The sequence below is a fragment of the Acinonyx jubatus genome, chromosome D2, assembly GCF_027475565.1.
Source record: "Acinonyx jubatus isolate Ajub_Pintada_27869175 chromosome D2, VMU_Ajub_asm_v1.0, whole genome shotgun sequence".
NCBI lineage: Eukaryota > Metazoa > Chordata > Mammalia > Carnivora > Felidae > Acinonyx > Acinonyx jubatus.
Window position 1 is genome coordinate 35,150,048 of NC_069393.1, and position 19,114 is coordinate 35,169,161.

Here is a 19,114-nt window from a genome sequence, read left to right on the forward strand (position 1 = left end):
AGAGAGAATGAGAGAATCTGAAGCAGACTCTAGGTTCTGAGCTGTCAGCACAGAACCTGATGTGGGGCTTGAACTCACAAACTGTGAGATCATGACCTGAGCCAAAGTCGGACGCTTAACCGACTGAGCCACCCAGGCGCCCCCATGTGAAAGCATTTAAATCATCCAGTGTGTGCCAGTGATAAGCTGTAGCTATAGTAGAATTGAACCAAATTAAAATATCAGACTCATGAACTCAGAACCTCTTTCTTGGTCTCTAATTCACTGCCTTGCTGTGTGGCTTTGTTTCTGTCCTTTCTGAACACGAAGTGATTCATTTTGAGGTGGCCGGGGTTCTCTGAGTTAGTGGCAGTTTTGATGATGATCGTGATACCACTTATCATGAGCGCTTGACACACCCTAGACACCAGCCTAAATATTTTACTAATATTATTCAGTTGTCTTCTGACAATCATGTTGGGTAGGTGATATGATGCTCATTTTCAGTAGAGAAGACAGAGGCTCAGAGAGGTTAACAAACTTGCCCAAGATCACATAGCTAGTAGTTGGAACAGCTAGGATTTGAACCCTGGACGTTCCTTGATTCAAAGCCATCCTCAACATTTCACTCTGCTGATAAGCAGGGGGCTTCAGAAACAGATAGAGTGTGTGCCACATACTTGAGCATGATTTTCCCAGTATTGCATTTCATGTATGTTAATTTGTACTTGTGTATACAGCTAAACTGTAAACACCTGGAGGGCACGGGCCATTCCCTAAATTTGTGATATGTTAATATTGAATGCTTGGTGGTGTGCAGTATAAATTAGATTAGTTCACTGCTTTTCTTCCCCCTTGGCAGCCATTCTGCTTTCTCCCCACTGCTATTGACAGAGAACTCATATCCTAAAGTATTGGAGAAAGAATGCTATCAGCAGCTGGACTCCCTTGTATCAGATAAATTTTACAGAAAAGTATTTGGATTTTGTTTTGTCTTGAGCCCACTCTGAATTGTTGGTATCCTGGGAAATAGTAGAACACATACACAAGAGCTCTACTACTTGCCTCTGGATGCCCTTGGGCATGTTACCTCACCTTTCCCACCCTGGATTCCTTGACTTTTTATAAAAGGGCTCTAAAATAGTACCTACTTCATAGGTTGGGATCATTTGGTGTAGGCACTGTCACATAGCCAGTGCTCAATAAAATGGAACTCTTTGTGTTTTATGTCTTGTGTTTTATTTACTGAGTAGAATTCTGAATTTTTCGTGGACAATTACAGGAGTGGAGGATCAGGCTGAACTGTCCATAGGGCAGAGTTGGTGGAATCCATTATGATAGGATGAAAAGTGGGAGGTTTGGGAGACAGTAAAAAGATATTCTTGCCCTCTAAGGTATATGAATTCTCTTCTGATGCATTTTAGTTACATTGTTAGGTTATGGACATGGGGTTAAGAAGTACTTGTCTAGTGCATGACCTTTCCCAAAGAGAACTTTGGCGGGCATTGCCTGTCACATTCATGTGTCCCATCTGGCAGAGAACAGGAATCTTGCTGCTAAATGCAGCACTCTTAACTTCTCCACGTGGCCTGCCATCCAATTTCGGGAGCAAGAAACTAAAAATATTTCCTGATGAGAAGCAATTTCTCTTGTGTTCATGCCTCACTCATGGCAGCCTTCCACTCACAACAGGGCTACCCAGTGCTGGTCATAGGTGGCATGTGTGGCAGCTGGGTTCTGGCCCCTAGTTTGGGGTGATGGAGGAGAGAGGGTCCCAGAAAGAATAGAGGGCCTACTACTCCCTACTCAGGCAGAAGGCTAATTCCTCTGCCTGCTTCAGATTGGATTGGAGAAAGGGATCTAGGCACGTACATTGCATTTTTCATGGCACTTCCACTGCCTTGCATGGCTGTGCCACTTTGTCACCAGTCCATTCAAGGCCCAACCTCCAAGTCTCTGCTGCTTCTCTTCCCCAGAACACAGGAATATTCTCAAGGGATTCTACTCTTTGTCCTTGGTCTATAGCTGAACTTGAGGCTAAATCACCTGCCCCCTCCAAGTCCTATCCATTCTTCTCTGGTCAGAGGATGAGTTTTAGAAACACTTACTGCAGAGCATACTGCCAGGCTAGCTTTTGAAATTTTATAGCCCCATATTAGCGATCCTTTAAATGTAATAAAATTATAAAAGAATGCTTAAGTGCAGTTGGATTTAAAAAACATAATTTATATTCATTTGTTTAATCATTATGGAAACGTAGTGTATGTGTGTATCCCCAAAGCATTACTTTTCCTGAAGTAGCTCTCATTTATATTTAGAAATTACATATTTTAAATGTAGCATGTATATGTGTGTACCTGTGTGTTAGATGTGTAGTATTGTGTTTACACATGTGCATGTGCATGTATACACATGCATGCATACGTATACCAAAAGCCTCTCTATTTTCCCTGCATTTTCTCTGCCTCCCATGCTGCTGCTCATGCAGGGAGCAGGCAGGCAGGGCTGGGGCAGGGGGAGTGAGCTGTACCTTGTTGAGCTCTGACCATGCTCCATGAGGTCACACGAGAATGTCAATGTCTGGATGGATGAAGTGGCAGGCCTTTCCTTCAACAGCTTGATGACTTAGCTGGGTTCTTGCTGAGCTCATCCCTGTGTAGCAACAGGACAGTAAGTGCTGGCCGTGTGGCTGGAGAAGTGCTCGCTACTAGAGAGAGCTGCTCTGGTCCTGTGAGGGTTGGCTGTCTGGATTTCCTGGCGGGGGGTGGGGTCTGTGCTCTGCAGGAATGAGATCAAGCTGGCAGCTCGAGGAGGAGAAATAGGCAAGAGCACAGGCCTTGGTTGAGCTTCCCAGGCTGTGGCCTGGTCTGTGGAGCGGGAAGGAAGAGTCAAGGCCACAGAACTGTCAACTGCTCTGCCTCATGTCCCCCCAGCAGGGTTGGGGAAGGCCTGCCAGGCCTGCCAAGAGAAGTAGCCATGTGGCTGGTCACGGTCCAAGGGCACCTGTCCCACACACAGGGCCTGGAGCGGGAAGGACGCCTCCGTCACGCAGTCTGAGCACGAGTATAGTGTTTGTCCCTTTGTCCGTGTCCCTGTTTGGGGGATCAAGGGAATGCATCGACCCTATGAGGACATGTCTGCAGCCAGGCAAAGGGCTCACGTGGCATGCCAAAGGAAGGCTGAGAGTTTCAATTCCTGGGGGTGAGTTTTACATTTGGAAACAGAGTGTCAGCAGGAGTGGTCACATTTTGCTTTTCCAAGCCCTGAGTTTAAGAGGAATGGGCTCAAGAACAGAGAGGGTGGTATGTTCTTCCTCACCCTCTGCCCAAACATCATTCTTAATGAATCTCAAGTCATAATATTAAACGTTTAGGTGTTCAAATCCAAAGCCCGAGAACCCTGATATAATAGTGAGAATGAAGATTGTTTTCTAGTTATTTGTAAGAAAAGCCTGAATATGTCGTGTGTGGAAGCAGTTACCTGTGGCTGAACTCCTTGTCCTCTGAGATGGGGAGAGGTTTGACAGTGGTCTTTGAAGAACAAATACCATGTTGGACGGTTAGCAGAAACTTCTTATATTTATTTTGTTTCTGATTGAGGGGAAAATCTGAGGAAAAATGGAAAATGGGAAAGGAAGTGAGTAGGAAAAGGAAGGAGTTGTTTTTAAGATGGAGAGAAACAGAACTGTTAAAAATACCAGTCATCCATGGCATCCAGCATATTGCATGTTTTACTAATCAGAATCTCAGTTATTTTATTTTTTTTGTTTGTTTGTTTATTTAAGTAATCTCTACACCCAACGTGAGGTTTGAACTCACAACCCTGAGATCAAGAGTCATATGCTCCACCAGTCAAGCCAGCCAGGCATACCAGAATCTCAGTTTAAATTATCATCAACAGAAATTTATTAGTCCACATATCTCAAAAGGCCAAGGGTAAATATGACTTTCAGCACAGCTGGATCCACAGCCCAAATCATACCAGTCACAGTTGATCTCTTTCCCCACCTCCCAGTGCTACTTTCCTCTTGGTGGCTCTCCGGCTTTCCCTTCAAGGAGGCAAGTTGGCTGCTAACCCTGTAGGATTTCCGCATTATCTTCCCAGCAATCTCAATGGAAAAAGAGAGATTCCCTCTTACCAGACTCTTCAAAAAAACCAAATCGGTTCTTACCATCCCTGAATGGGGCACATACCCATCCTGAACCATTGTCAGCAGTGTGGGATGTGACTGGCCAGGCCAGTTTATGTGTCTTTCTGGAGCCTGGGGTGGAGTTAATTCCACAGAGCTCAGGGATTGAGCAGTGTGAAATTCCCTGGCTCTTATCAGAAGAAAGGTGAATGCACCCTGGGCAGGCAAAGACCTTCCAAAGCCAGATGTGACCAAGCTGGAAGGGGGATCTGAAAAGAGTTAATGACATAATGAAGAGTGAAGGTGGAAGCCAAGGAAAACCAAACCTGTCCATTGCCTGAGAGTCCAAAGGCTGTATGTTGGCAGAAGGTCTCTTGCATCAGATAGGAGTTGAGCAAGTTGTTTTCTAGATAGCACTTGCAATTAAGAGTATCCTCCCCACCCACTAAGATGTGGAATTAAGGAATGTGATTGTTTGGACACATTAATCATTTCTAGAACCAATCATTCCAGAGGTCTGAGAGTTCGGAGAAGAGAGACTCATAAGTTGGAGTGAATGTATTATGAGCACCTATTATTTAGCAGACACCAGTGTTTTAAAAATCAGTGTGGTTTTTTCTTTCTTTATGAAGTATGGATGATTTTACAACTTCAGTCTCTTGAAACTCTCATAACCTTTGATGAAAAGGAAATATTTTCTTCCACTATGACTAAGTTACTCAAACTGTGCTCCCTGGAATACCAGGGGGGACAGGTGGTTCAGTGTTCCACAAGAAAAAATAAATAAAAGTATGTGTTTGATGAGTTTGAGAATTCTTGCTCCCCTTTCCCCTGGGGGAGGGGGATTCTTATCTGCCGTGCTCATTATCACATTAAGGGCTCTGAGAAGTTTGACAATAGGAAAACCTTCAAACTTTGTTCAACTAGGTATTATAGCTAGCTTATGTGACCATAGAATACTTTTCTCAAGGCACTAGCATAGTTTTGAGTATGGTTCATAAAACATTGCCTAAACAGTCGGCCATAGTTTCTTTGATTTGTACACACAGAGCCATCTGGAAAGGCTTTCATCACTCAGTCTTGTCTCAGATGTTGGAAGGGACTTCCCTCCACTATGAATCTCTGAGTGGTGTTTCTCCACCTCTAAGCCAAACATCTCACCATAATCAGCTTTCTGAGAGATTTATAATGCAAATAATGCTGGCTTCTCACTGCTTTTGCCTCTTTGGGCTTCCTCATCGGTATACAGCTTCAATAATACCCGTGTTTCAGCCCTGAGAAGATGGACTGAGATTAGCTTTGCCAATATCACCTTCTGCTTGTGGTACCCAAGATGATTTGGGGATGTGCACAGATACATCATTAATCACACAGGGAAAAGCTACTCCCTTTTCAATTCTCTTTCTGTCCTTTTGATCATAATAAAGAGAATGTGTTTTTTTTTTTTTTTTAAAGCAGCATTCAGGCTCAAGGCCTTCAGCAGGCTGCTAACTAAAATTTAATATTGTTTTCGTTTTGCATATTTCTCTGATTACTTTCTTCTTTTGACTGAACACTACTTATGATATGTGATCCTGGTTTTTCCTTTATGATACTTATATACAATTCCCTTTTAAAATAAATGTAAGGGAGAATTAGTCACTTAGAGTAATGGCACTAATGGATATTTTGAGCCAGATAATTATTTTGTTTGGGGGTGGGGTGCATTCTGTGTATTGTAAGATATTTCAAGCAGCCTTGGCCTCTGTCCACCAGAAGCCAGTAGCACTGCCTCCTTCCAAGTTGTGACAGTCAAAAATGTCTCCATACATTGTCAGATATCCTTTGGGGAGTGTGATTGGCTCCAGGCAGTGAGAACCACCAAATTGAAGATTTAAAACAAAAAGAAGTGAATACAAATAGCAGTGGCATGTACACATAGCAAAAGTCGTGAAGGTGTTATGGGTGACCGGGTTTGAGTCCTGGTTTAGTTTAGTGAGTACCATTACTGGTATACTTGGGGCACCTGGGTGGCTCAGTCACTTGAGCATTCAACTTTGGCTCAGGTCATGTTCTCATGGTTCGTGAGTTTAAGCCCTGCATTGGGCTCTCTGCTGTCAGCACAGAGCCCCCTTTGGGTCCTCTGTTCCATGCCCCCTGCCCCTGCTTTCTTCCCCTCCCTTGCTCAGGCTCTCTCTCTCTCTCAAAAATGAATAAATATTAAAAAAAAAAAAATGGAACACCTTCACCCCACCCTGTCACTGGCTCCACTTAAAAGCCTTTCCAGGTGGCTCTGTGTGTGCACATCAGTGACAATCCCTGTTCTCTCTAGGCACCTGGGAAGAAAATCAGTTTGGGCCACGTTGTTTGCAGACTTGTCCACGCTTTGCAGAAGTACCAGAAGTACAGGAAAGAAGTACACACCCCAGCCCCACGGGAAAGGCCAAGTTGCCAGACATTTGAAAAGAAATGCTGAGTCATAATTTCCTTCATTCAGGAATTAGCTTGTGCTCTTGAGATTTTGAACTATGGTGAAACACGGAGCTGGTGAATGAGCAAGGTTTAAAGATTCATTCAGCATTAGCATTGGTGAGGATTGCCGGATCCTTTCATTAATTGGATTCAGGTTATACGTGTTTCATTTAGAAGCAGCTGTGATCACTAATGGAATGACCCCTGCGTCATTTTCTGCTCTGAAGCAGGAGGCGAGATGGCTCCTCTTATTATGTTGTTTCCCACTTCTGCTGACACCAAACGCTGATAAAATACGGTCCATGGCCTTCAACCAAGCTCCCCTCTTTTAAAAGAGAATTTTGTTTTCATTTTCAGTAAAGAGACAGGCCCCAGGCTTAAAACGAATAGGGCTTCACGTTGCTTCACTGAATGCAGCAAAGGCATAGGACTTGAGAGCGGTGGGTTTTCTTTTCCACGCACTGCTCTTCCCTCCTACAGCTCTCCACAACCACACAGGAGACAGAAGCAGGCCCCGGATATAGGAGGCCGCTCCCCAGTCTCCATTACACTTGCAGCTAGCTCACTTGTCCCCTACTCTTGCCTTTCTGTGCCATCCCACCAACACTCACCCAGTCCTTTCTGTACTGAGTTGTTCTGAGCATTTAAGAAAGAAAAACAACACTCTGCTTGGCCCCCATCCCATTTTCTCTCCTTCTCCAACTCAGATTCACATTGGATCAGAACAGAATCTTGCAACAATACTGTTAATAATAGTAGTATAATGTATATTTATGATTCCCAGCACAGCAGCCACAGAGTGCTCTGGTGAAAACATTGCTCCTCTACTAGAAACCTTCCAAAGGCTGAAGTTCTCCCCGCCAAGCCCATTCTGTGCCCTCAGGCCTCCTTCCTGCTCCTGGCTTCCTCTTCTCCAAGGACTCCATCCTGTCTTTGTGGCTCCTCAGATCCTCCTTGGAGTATTTTTCCCTGGATGTTCCTACTCTTTCTATCTTTAGTATCTGTGAGGCTTGCTCTCTTTCTTCCTTTAGTCTTGAAAGTTGTGTCCCTGGTGAGGTCTTCCTGGTTGAAAATAGAAACCCTGCTCCCTGCCCAGGCTGGCCCTGGCAGTCTCCCTGCTTTATTTCCCTGTACAGCCTTACCATCCTCTAACATGCTGTGCCCTCCACCTTTTCAGGGAAGTTGTACCCAGGTCATCCCCCACTGCCATGAGGTATGGGTCTTATCTGTTCTAGCCGCTAAATTATCCCTAACACCTGACACGTAAGGGGTACTCAATAAATTTTGGCAAAGAAATGACTGACTGAATGGTATCACTTAGAGTAATAACAGAGTAGTGCTTGAGGGTTGCAAAGTATTTCTGTTTGCACTTTCTGGTTGGACCCCAACATAGCCCCAGGAGGTAGGCTATGCAGGTGTTATTATCCCAACTTTACACGTGAGGAAAGTGAGTCCCCAAAGATTTCTGGATTTTTGTCCAAGTTCACACATCTAGGAATGGCAAAGCTTGGATTCACCACTTCCCCCTCATGGGCTATTTATCTTTGATATCTGGCATCTCTGATTCTGATCATCTTCTACAATTCTAGGGCAGTTGCAAGTGAAGCTAGTAGACATGGGTCATGGGACCAAGTAAATGAGTATCATGGTGAAATCCTCCTTGTCCACCAGCTCCTCCCAGATGGGCCACCTTCCCCAGGCCTTCAGTATAATTAGCCTGGAGGCCTTTGGCCCCCATGCAGTAACTGGTAAGAAGCTATCTGTTACTGCCGTTCATTAAGACAGGTGACACAAGATGAAATATTTTAGGTGAATCATCTGGCCTAATTTAGAAAGGCTCAGTAGGGCTGGCGCCTTTGATTTATCAGGGAGAGGTATCTGTTATCAGAGAGATCCACACGCAGACTTATTTATTATCCAGAATCTGTTTTTAATTTCAGAGATTGTTTACCTAAACTGCTGTGTGTCAGATTCCAGGACGGATTTCTGCTTAGCATTTAATTTTAGATACTTGCCATGGTGGACAGTAAAAAATGGGTCTCCAGAATTTGTAGTTTCATTATGAATCTTACCTCCTGGCAGCCCCTACCAGTAGTTTGTCTTTGAAATCTCCTTGGTACTTGTTAACCCTGCTGTGCTGTGGAGAAGATATAGTTTATTTATTGGACTTTGCCCATTTATGAAAAAGTGCAGAAATTATTAATGGTTTAGTATCTATTAATGCATTACTTGGGTGGAATTCAAATTCTAATATTTATGGTAAACCCCTTTATAATGAAACGGGCAGAGAATCAGCTCTCATGCTCCGTAAATTTGGAAGGCTCTAGATGCTGTTGGAATGGCTCCCCATGAAATATGAGCCCTGCTGGCTTTATATTTACGCCCATAAATAAGAAATAAGTACTTTAGGTTGGAGGAGAAATAATTAAGAATATTTGTGTAGATAATAAAGAAGAAATGGTCCAGTTTGGTGAACTGTGTGCTTGGGAAATGCCAGAGGCTGCCAGGACCTGGTGAGAGATGTGGGAAAAATTAGGGCTGGGAGATTGTAGGTGTGGGTAGGGTGTATGGAGACAGCAGGAATGGGGGCCTTGTGAAAGTTACTGTGGGCCATGGCAACTTGTGAGTGGCTGCATACATAGAGTTTAGGTGTGGGATCCAGGAGACCTGGTTTGGATTCCAAGTCTTCCCTAAGGTAGCACGGTTCTTTGATGGCCATCACTGAACTTTTCTGAAACTCAGGTTCCTTGTCTGCAAAATGAAGCTGATATTTCACAAAATTGTCATGAGGATAAATAGCATAGGCTTAAAATTGCCAAAAGTAGTAAGCAGATCTGTGTACATGAGGCCTAAAGAGGGAAACTGTTGAGGGTAAAAGTAGAAGAGTAGGGTTGGAAAACTATGTGCATGTATATGTATGTATACACATAGATATGTACATTTTGTATATGTGTGTGTATGTACATATATACATAGATATGTACATTTTTGGGCATATGTGTAATTGCTGTCGGGGAGCAGGAGGAAGAGAACATAAGGTGGATATACATAATGAGTTTAACACGAAAATAGAAAAATATTAGGGTCTCAAAGCACTGTCGATGAATGGGTACCTTTTACCTGCCAAGGCTTTTCTGCCCAAAGAGTCTCTTAATGGGGTCTCTTAGCTTTTTTCATTCCAACTGAAGCTTCTCCCTGACCACTTCCTGGTATGAGCTAAAGGATTTGGTTAAATCTCCAAGCATCTTCTAAAGGGTTAGAATCTCAGGGATCATTTAAGTTAGGGATGACAAATAAGTTTATTGCATGTAGAAACCCTATGGTAGTGATTTCCAGGAGTACTATTTTGAGAAAAATTGTGAGTTACCACTGTGTTCAGCAGTTCCATGACTGATTAGTGATGCCTACCCCGGGTGATGAGTGGAAATGGTGATGAAGTTCACATTCTCTTGGTTTTTGCTTTTGTCTTTTAAATAAGGAAACCAAAGCCTAGGATGATTGTGTGAACTGGCCAGGCTGACACAGTGAGTTAGGGGTGAGGCAGGACCAGATTTGGATGCCTGGCTTCCAGTTTAAGTGCCTCTTATGTCACACCTCACTGTCCTGTTACTCCGTGTAGTCTCACTGTCCCCGCAGACCTCACAGAGAACAATAGTCAGCTGTCCCTGACTTATGAGAGTATGGATTCAGGTGAATTAAGCATTTTATGTCTTCCTTACTATATGTGGTGGCATGAAGAGACTCAGACACTATTTGGATTGATGATGATGATGATGATGACGACTCATTTATTTAGCTCTTTCTGTGTCCCAGGCCCTGCAGGGGCCATGCATTTGGTGTATATTATGTCATTTAATTATAACAATCTTATCACTGGGTGACAGTCTCTGCATTATGCATATGAGGAAAATGGCGTACAGATAGGTTAAGAAACTCTCTAGAGTCATAAGCTATCATTTGCCAAAGCCTTTCAGACTTTGAAGCATGTGTTTTTGATTCCTGAGCATATGAATCCATCTTGTGTAGGCTTGTCAATGGTGCCATCCTTTGGGGTAACATTGATGTGGTCTCTATCACATATAAAGACTTATATTTAAAGTAGCAAAGGAAGATTAGGAAAGTCAGTGGTCAGTGCTTCTGACAGGCAACTTAAAAAAATTTTAATGTTTATTATTTTTGAGAGAGAGACAGAGCATGAGTGGGGGAGGAGCAGAGAGAGAGAGGGAGACACAGAATCCGAAGCAGGCTCCAGGCTCCGAGCTGTCAGCACAGAGCCTGGCGCAGGGCTTGAACTCACGAACTGTGAAATCATGACCTGAGCCAAAATCAGGCGCTTAACTGACTGAGTCACTCAGGTACCCTTGACAGGCAACTTTTAGTGAGTAGGGGAAAATATCCTTTCCATCCAATGCAGAACTTCCCTGTCTATCCCTATGTTTATTGCTATGACTCAAGCAAGAGTTGGATGGAATTAGATAGATCATGCCCCCGGTTCTTCATTTATGCATATTGTAGGCAAGAACTATTCCCATACTGATTCATAAAAATGAAATTTCTGGTGAGCACACCTGCCATGATAATTTGCTTAAAGGATATAGGTGTTTCCTGATTTCAGCAGAAAATGATCCCTAATACTGGAGAAAGGAACAATCTTTCCTCTAGCGGACTTTCACTGTCTTCCTTAAGTGTGTGGGGAGCTTGAGTAGTCCATCTCATACCTGGAGGTGTCAGTAGACCATCTCATACCCTGAGATCCTCATAATGACCCAGGGAATGGTGGGTGGAAAGTATTGAACCACTGTTGTGTGCGAAGACATTGGCCCCAGTCCTTGTATTCCTAATTTTTCCAGAGTAGCTATAGCCAAATAGCACAGCTTTTGGAATCAGCTTCGAATTCATTCATTTACCAGTCTTATCCTCTGGCTGCATATCAGTTTTTAAGGACCCAGATTACAGGGTATTATCTTAACATTTAGGTTAACTGTCAAATAAAAATAAAAACAAGGTAGAAAAGAAAAAAAGAAGAGAGTGTCTTTACTTACAACGCGTAGTGGAGCTTGTGGGGGGGGTGGCACCATCTAAATCCAGGTGATTTCCACTTAGACAATGGACTTCCTTCTCTGCATGGCACAGTATGCTGGCCTTTTCTGGGGTGGGTGAGTGTTGGGTGTAGGATCCTGTCTAGGATCACATAGCAGGGAGCACAGGAAACTCTTGTGATTCAAAGTTGCTTTGCTGTCCTGGGAAAAGTATCCCGGGGGATTCTACTCCTGCAGCTGGCAGTGGGGATTTGGTATAAACTGTTAGCTGTGATGATAAGAAGAGGATGCTGTGATAATATTTGAGTAGAACCATCATCACCTGGCTGGCACTGCTCTAAGTAATTAGCCCATGAAATCTTTCAACATCAGTTTGAGGATGTTATTCTTGTTGTTCCCACTTTGCATTTAAGGAAACTGTGGTTAAATAATTTGCTAAAGGTCATGCTATTGGTACATGTGGTAGAGGTGGCCTCAGGATAGAGTCTGTGCCTGCTGACTGGAAATGCTTGTTAGGAGAGGAACACTCCCCTTGACCCACCAGTCTCCAGCTACTTTCTCTTCTCCTGGATGGGATGGTTTTCCTTTTGATCAAGAAGAAATGCAGAGAAGAGGGCAAATCCACAGAGTATGGTACTTTCTATCTGGAATTTTCTCTGGCTTGTCTTTCTGCCTGTCCCATAGGCCCCTGTCCCTCATCTGGATCTTAAATCCTATACTCCTCCTCCCCCCACCCGGCAAAACCAATTCTCAGAACTTCCATATGCCCTAAGTTAGCGGTGACTCTTGGAAGTTCAATGTGTTAATGTTTGTATTTTAGTTGTAGTGAAAGTACTGAAGGTAGAATTTCAGGTACAGTCAACCATGACCTGCCTCCCACTCTCACTTTAGGGCAACCTGAGAGTCAAAGCTAGGAATTTCCTTAAAATGGCTCCCACTCATTCTATGTGTACTTGTCCACGAGCCAATCAAGAATACATGTGGAAGGAAACTAACTTGCAACAGCAGAGGTAGAATTATAGCCCCATTTCTCCCCCTGGTTTGCACAGCACCATGATCTCTGGTAGCATCCTCTGAATGTGATCGCCATATTGCTCATCCAGCTGAGAGATGATCCTGCAATTAGTGGGCTTCACCTGGCCCAGCCCAGCCTACAGCCAGGCAGGTGAATCCAGGAGCATTTCTTCCGTGATGAGAGAGTAGGAAGTTGTAATGAGTGCGCTCCATGTTGCTTGGGACCACCCCCCTGTGGACTAAGACTGGAAGGAAATGGTCCTCTCCCTTGGGAAGTCCACATTGTTGACATCCTTCCTGGTCTGCCTGGGGCTGTTCTACCTATGAGACCATCTCCTGAAGGCACCATGTTTTTTATATAACATTTTGTCCCTTTAGAAATTATCGCGATGCATGTCAAGAGCTTTCACACCGAAAAAAAATATGTCACATTAGCTTCCAAGTTTCTGATTGTCTAAATAACGCAGCAACTCAACATACAGCTGTCTGGCATTTTGACAGTACAATAACCCATAATTCTTCCTGCCACTCAGCACTTCAAGGTTAGCATTTTGTAGTTTGCTCTCAAGGAGTATTCATTTAAATTTTCAAGTGCAGAGTTGAATGTGGCTGCCTCATACCTCCCTTTTGATCTGTTCTTTATTTACTTGGGTGCTCTTCCAGTTTATTACATACATTGTATGGAATGCTCACGCATGTGTATAAACTTTTTTGGAGAAGTGGAGTGTTGTTCGACTTACTGCTATTCTCTCTATAGTTGGAGATAAGAGAGGGAGAGAGATGCTAAGCTTCACAGGGCAGCTCCCTGGTTTGTGGTGGTTCCCAAGCATCTGACATGGGGTGAAGTAAGAAGGTATAGGTAAGAGGATGTAGCACTTGGACTCTCTCTTGCCTCCTTTCAGAAGGCAGGTGAAATGCTTGTAGCTTTTTTCTGAGGAAAGAAGGAGCTTTGGGTTCTGAACTTAACTCGTGGGAGAGACTTGTTTTCTTGGTCTTTCCTTGATCCTTGAGTCACAAGGAGGATTCTTGAACACCCAGTTAACATCTTTGATTTAGCTGCTGGTTTTGAATCTTCCTTACTGGCTTGGTTACCACTAGTCACTGTCATAGGCAAGTTGACTTCCTTAGGTGGGAGACTGGGTTATGAATCTGGCTTTCATCGATTGCCTAAATAACCTTGGCCAAGTCAATAATTTACCTCTTTAAACTTTTTTCCTTTTTAAACTGCGGTTACTAGCCCTCCTTATACCTGCCTTTACAGGCTTCTGGCTAGGTTAAGGTAACACAATAGAAGCGCATGTGCTTTGAATTATTGAGAGCTGTGCTATCTCAATATTAGGCATTATTGTGGGTTTTTTTTCCTTTTAATCCACTGCCAGTTTACATCCCTGATCTACATTCCTGCTCCAGTAATCGAGTGGATTATTGTGATGTGTGGGTCTTTTTCTGAATGTAATGCCTCTTGCCATGAATCAGGTTTATTTATTGGCCCTTCTTGGATTGTGTTCAAGGGAGAATTTCTGGATCTCAGACACCCTTAAGACATCTCAGGGTCTAAAATTTCTAAGGTAAGACAATTGTTTTAGATCAGTGACTGACCAACTGGCTCAATAAATGTGCTTTTCCTGGGAAAACCCTAGATCTTGAAACTCACTAATCTGCTTTTAAGCCTGCCAACTTAAGCGCAATTTAAAAGCCCGAATGTGTGTATAAGAAGAATCACTGTGTTGATATGAAGTCTGTTTACACTTCAAAGCCATTAGAGTGATAAACATTTTACCACCATTGGGCCCTAAAATCTCCGGAACATAATTTGCTTGTTGAGGCCCTATTGGAGTTGGTACTCCTGACAGAAGATTAACGCTTCTTTAGGAGCCTTGGGACTCACTTTGACAAATCTGGCATAGACTGCCAGCTGGATATCACCGAATCTTTGGATCCAAGCTCATGGGGAGTTTCTAACATGTGGAATTTCTCTGGTTGGTTGGTTGGTTGGTTTTGGTGGGGAGAAATCTGGGTTGACATTTTTCAGTCTATTGGAGGCTTCAAATCTTATTTGCTCTACATTTGCCACGTGGAAATGGGGAGATGGAAATCTTGCATAGTCCACTTGGATAAGATGGTGGAGTGTCACACAGTTCCATGCTCACAATAGCCTTGTCCTGGGAGGAGGACATTTGGATGGGGTTAACCACAAATGTTTAGTTACTGGCTTATCACAGTCACTTGAATTACATATCATTCTATACATTTCAAAGTGCTTCTGCATCTGTTACTATAACTGATCTCAGAATAGTACTGTGAGGTAGACATGGTCAGGGTTTCTAAAATTATGTTTTTAAGAATGTTTTTTCAGATTATGAAAATAGTGCATATTCATTGTAGAAATGTCGGACAATACTGAAAATCATAAGAAAGAAATTAAATTGCCTGTAGTTCCACAGTTGCCAGAAATAGACACTTAATCCATTCTAGTATACATCCAACCCCATATACGTTCCTTTTGTGTGTATACACCTATATCTGTAGATTATATTTTTCTTATAAGCATATATCCATGTTATAAGTATAGTCCTTGGAAGCCCAATGTTTAATGTCTTAACCTGTTCTGTTATAAAGGATGTATGTATCATAATGTTGTTGAGTAACTAGGTTATTTTCTGTTGTTCCCTATTATACTCAGCACTATGAAGAATGCCCCAGGAGATACATCTTTTTTATTATTATTATTATTATTTTAAACATACCTCTGATTATGTCCTTAAGATAAACTGTTAAAAATATAATAGCTGGGAAATTTCTATCCACCTTTTGAGGGTTATTATACAAAAGGTCAAATTTCAAGACAGATATTTTATCCTCATTTTATAGGTGGGCCAACTTAAGAGCAGAGAATTTCACTGATTTGCCTGGGAATGCATAGCAAATCAGTGGAGGACTCTGGTGCCTCCATGGTGGCATCTGCCTTGCTGGCCTCTCTCACCACCTGGAGGTGAGAATACCACCCCCTGCAAGGGTGAGCCTTGTTTTCTGTGGTGTGATGATGGGCTCTCTTCACAAACTTTTGTTAGGTGTGGTTTGTGGTCCACATGCCACTCTGTAGCCTGTGAACTGGAGATTAAATAAATCTTTATCCTATTTCATGTCAGTGTGTCTTAGGGCTTCCTGGGCTCTCCCTCGCTGAGGCTCCCTCTCCCACCCAGCACAACCTCAGTATGGTGGCCACGCAGCCTGCCTGCTTGGCTCCCTTTTATTGTACACATTTTGGGGGGAATACCTGTCAAGTTCCAGGCCTCGTGTTGGAGGTGGAGGGTACAAAGATATGTTCAGTCCTGGTCCACAAAGAGCAGCTGGGACTTAAGCCTAAAAAAGAAACAGATAACTATGATGAGGACATGGTTGTGGGCCTGTGGAAGAAACATTTTATTTGGTGAATTTCATAGCGATGTTCCTGATGCATGATAAACCTCACTCTGCAGCCACAGTGGGTCCTTTTGGTTTCCTATTTCAGCGTATCACTTTTGTTCAAACCTGTCCCTCACAGTCTCCTCACTTTCCCTCCTTTTTGTCCCTTGTCTACTTTGACGTGCTTCCCGTTGTTTTTGTATATAGCTAGCATCTAATAAGTAGCTGATGGAGTGGCCGGATTACTGGGCCTCTGCATACCTGCGTTTGGGTCCTATTCCTGCACTCCTATATTCCTGAGGAGTTGTACCAGTCCTTAAGTCTCATTCTCTTTTATTTGTATAATAAAATGAGACAAATAGGTATTAAAAATAATATGTAATGCTTTTGAGAACCTATTATGCACCAAACACTGTTGTCAGGGCTGTACACGTATTGACTTATTTAACACTCTACCTTTGTGAGGTAAGGGTTATTAGTATCCTCATTCTTAGGGGTAGGATCTAGCCACACAGCTTGAGGTCCAAGACCGCACAGCTGGATGGACAGGAGGCGGGCTGATTCGAGAACTTGCTCTCTTAACACTGTACTCCACTGTTTTAGGACCCTTTACTCTTGCATTTATCCCCTTTCCTTACATTGTACCTGACACAGGAGTTTAATGTCATCAATTTGGGAGAGCAGAAATTTCTTGAGGTGGTAAGTTACTGCCTCCCAAACACATGGATGTCTCAGACCTTGGCCACTCCCCCATAGGGCTATGAAATATCCCAGAGCCAGGGAAGTGTGAGGTTGAGAGAGACCAGAGAGGAAAAGCTTCTTTTCAAAAAAGAAGCGACTTTTTGAGCATCAGCTATTTGAAGGTCAGTGTCAGTGATGGACTAAAACAGATGTGGCTTCTGCTCCTGGGAAACTTGTGACCCAGAAAGTGGGGAAATATGTCACAAAGCTGATGGGACCATTGGGAGAGAAAGTAGTAAGGGTAAAAAATGTTTCCAGGTTGAAATACCAGCTCTTTTCAGACTTGAAGGGGACTGTCCATTCTGATGCAAGAACTATCTTTTTCTCCAGTGGACAGCTCATGCTCCTGGGTCTTGCAAGTCCAGATGGAGTCATAGAACTGTTGCTGTCCAGAGCATTCACTTGAGGGCTGGGTTTTATTGTTGTCATAGCATCTGGCTTACATAAATATGCTTTGTCATAATGGAGGGAGAGGGGGGAAGAAAATCAAGCCGGATTTTTGGTTATTTGTAGATCTTTTTCTTCCTACTGAGATTTATAGTAAGCCAAAATGCCTGGAGCTGGGATTGATTTGAATGAAAAAGTATAGATACACATATATGCATGCTTGAACAGTGTCAGGCTTCCAGTGTGTGTCTAGTTTCTCTATAAGTCCCCAGTCTAGGGGGTTCTTCTGTAACTTCATTCCAGCAAGAACAGGCACTGCCTCAGTATTCATTTCAGTGGCATTGACAATACTGACAATATAATTGACCTAAAAAGTTCTGGATTTCCTGTTAATGCACTTTAGAAATGTACATCAACTACCAAAAAAAAAAAAAAAATCATTTCTATCTACATTTCACTTGATTTCCATTTTCAAGAGAGAGGCTTCATCATTATTATTCTATTTGAATAGCACTGATATCTTGAAGGATGGAAGGAGATTTCTATTGTATGCGGGAGTACTTTATTTCGATATTTTCTTTGTCTGATTATACATGATAAACACACATTAGTGACATTTCGTGCATGTTTGGAAGATAAATGGGGATATCTCTTTAAACCATTCCTGACACTTGCTAACCTGTGAGCTTAATGGCATTTTCTCTTTGATTCAATAATTTGTCTGTCAAAAAAAAGCTGGGCTGACATTCTCCTTGTTGTGGGATTGAAATGGAAAAGAAATCTCTTCGCTTGAAGATAATTTTTTTTTTAAATTGAGGGGAACATTTTAGGATAAAAATGTTTTTGAAATTATTTGGGTTTTTGGTGGTAGAGGTGGGGGCAGATATGGGGAAGGGGGTGCTCATGAATGCTAGGGCCCTGACATTATATGTGTGGCAAGTAATAAAGGGGAAACGATTACCTCGGTCTGAAAGTCCTCTTGAAATAATTAGGGAATATGTGAATTCTTGCAAACTAAGATGGCTTCTGCTGATGTGTGTCTTGTGGGAGGCTGTCAGCCTTCCTTGTGTGGAGGTTGTTGGGTTGGGGTGTGTATCTGTGCATGGAGGGGTGACTGTGACTCAGTATGCCTGCCTCGGTTCCCTCCAGACTCATTCTGGATGAAGGGGGAGGGAGAAAGGTGGCCAAGCATCATTCTGAAGAGGCTTTAAATCCAGGTAGTTTTTCTGTTGTTTAGAGATTTTGGAAGAGCCCTGTTCAGGAAGTGTGGTTAAAAAAAAAAATCCTGGAGGTAAACCTAGAGTAGGGAGGCAATGGTGGGCTGGGAGTGGCAGGTGTGGAGCTCTTGAAGGAGCCCTTTGCATTTGTGTAAAGGTGGCCTAGCATGTTGGGGAAGAGGTGCCACTTCAGATCTGTATCATGTGACTCCACAGTGTATGGCTGACCCTGCCTTCTTAGACCCCTGCCAGTATTGAGAACTTTTGGGAAGTCTGAGTTAGGTAAAGATGATGACAGTGGTTGTGGCCAGCAGTGAGATTGGGAAGGATGCTTGGTGTCCAAAGTCTGCTTGTCTCCCTGCCCCCCTCCAGCCCAGGGTCTTCAAGTGTGCCATTAGAGAACACTGACTTATTAAGCTCTCTCAGCATATTTCATTGAATGTCTGGTGTGTGCCAGGCATGGTTCTAGGAACTGGGGCTGCATTCCAAGTCCTACAACTTGTCAGTTACGAAGTTGGGAATAGAACTCTGCTCTCTTGACTCCTGATCTGGTGCTTTCCAAGCACAGCAGGCTGCTTCCCTGGAGATCCTGCCTTTTACAGGAGCCTAAAGGTATGAAATTCTTTCCCATTATCTGGTTGTTCCTCCCCTGGCTTCCAGTCCCCCTCTGTGGGCCATGGTTTCCCTTGTCTTGGAACCTGGCTCAGTCATGCTGGGTTGCCCTAGCGAAACCCAGTAAACACATAAAAATG

At 43.2% G+C, this 19,114-nt stretch overlaps 1 protein-coding gene and 1 long non-coding RNA gene across 9 annotated transcripts in view; one reads left to right on the forward strand and one right to left on the reverse strand.

Moving 5' to 3' along the window:
* The window catches only part of LRMDA (leucine rich melanocyte differentiation associated), a 1,031,966-nt gene that overhangs the window by 532,064 nt on the left and 480,788 nt on the right, over positions 1-19,114 (forward strand). The gene's annotated exons all lie outside the window — the stretch shown is intronic.
* LOC106969689 (uncharacterized) lies at positions 10,031-17,271 on the reverse strand. Its single transcript, XR_001429395.3, has 3 exons — positions 17,027-17,271; positions 15,890-15,975; positions 10,031-14,774 (listed from the first exon to the last, which is right to left on the reverse strand). It is a non-coding gene; the product is annotated as an uncharacterized LOC106969689 (long non-coding RNA).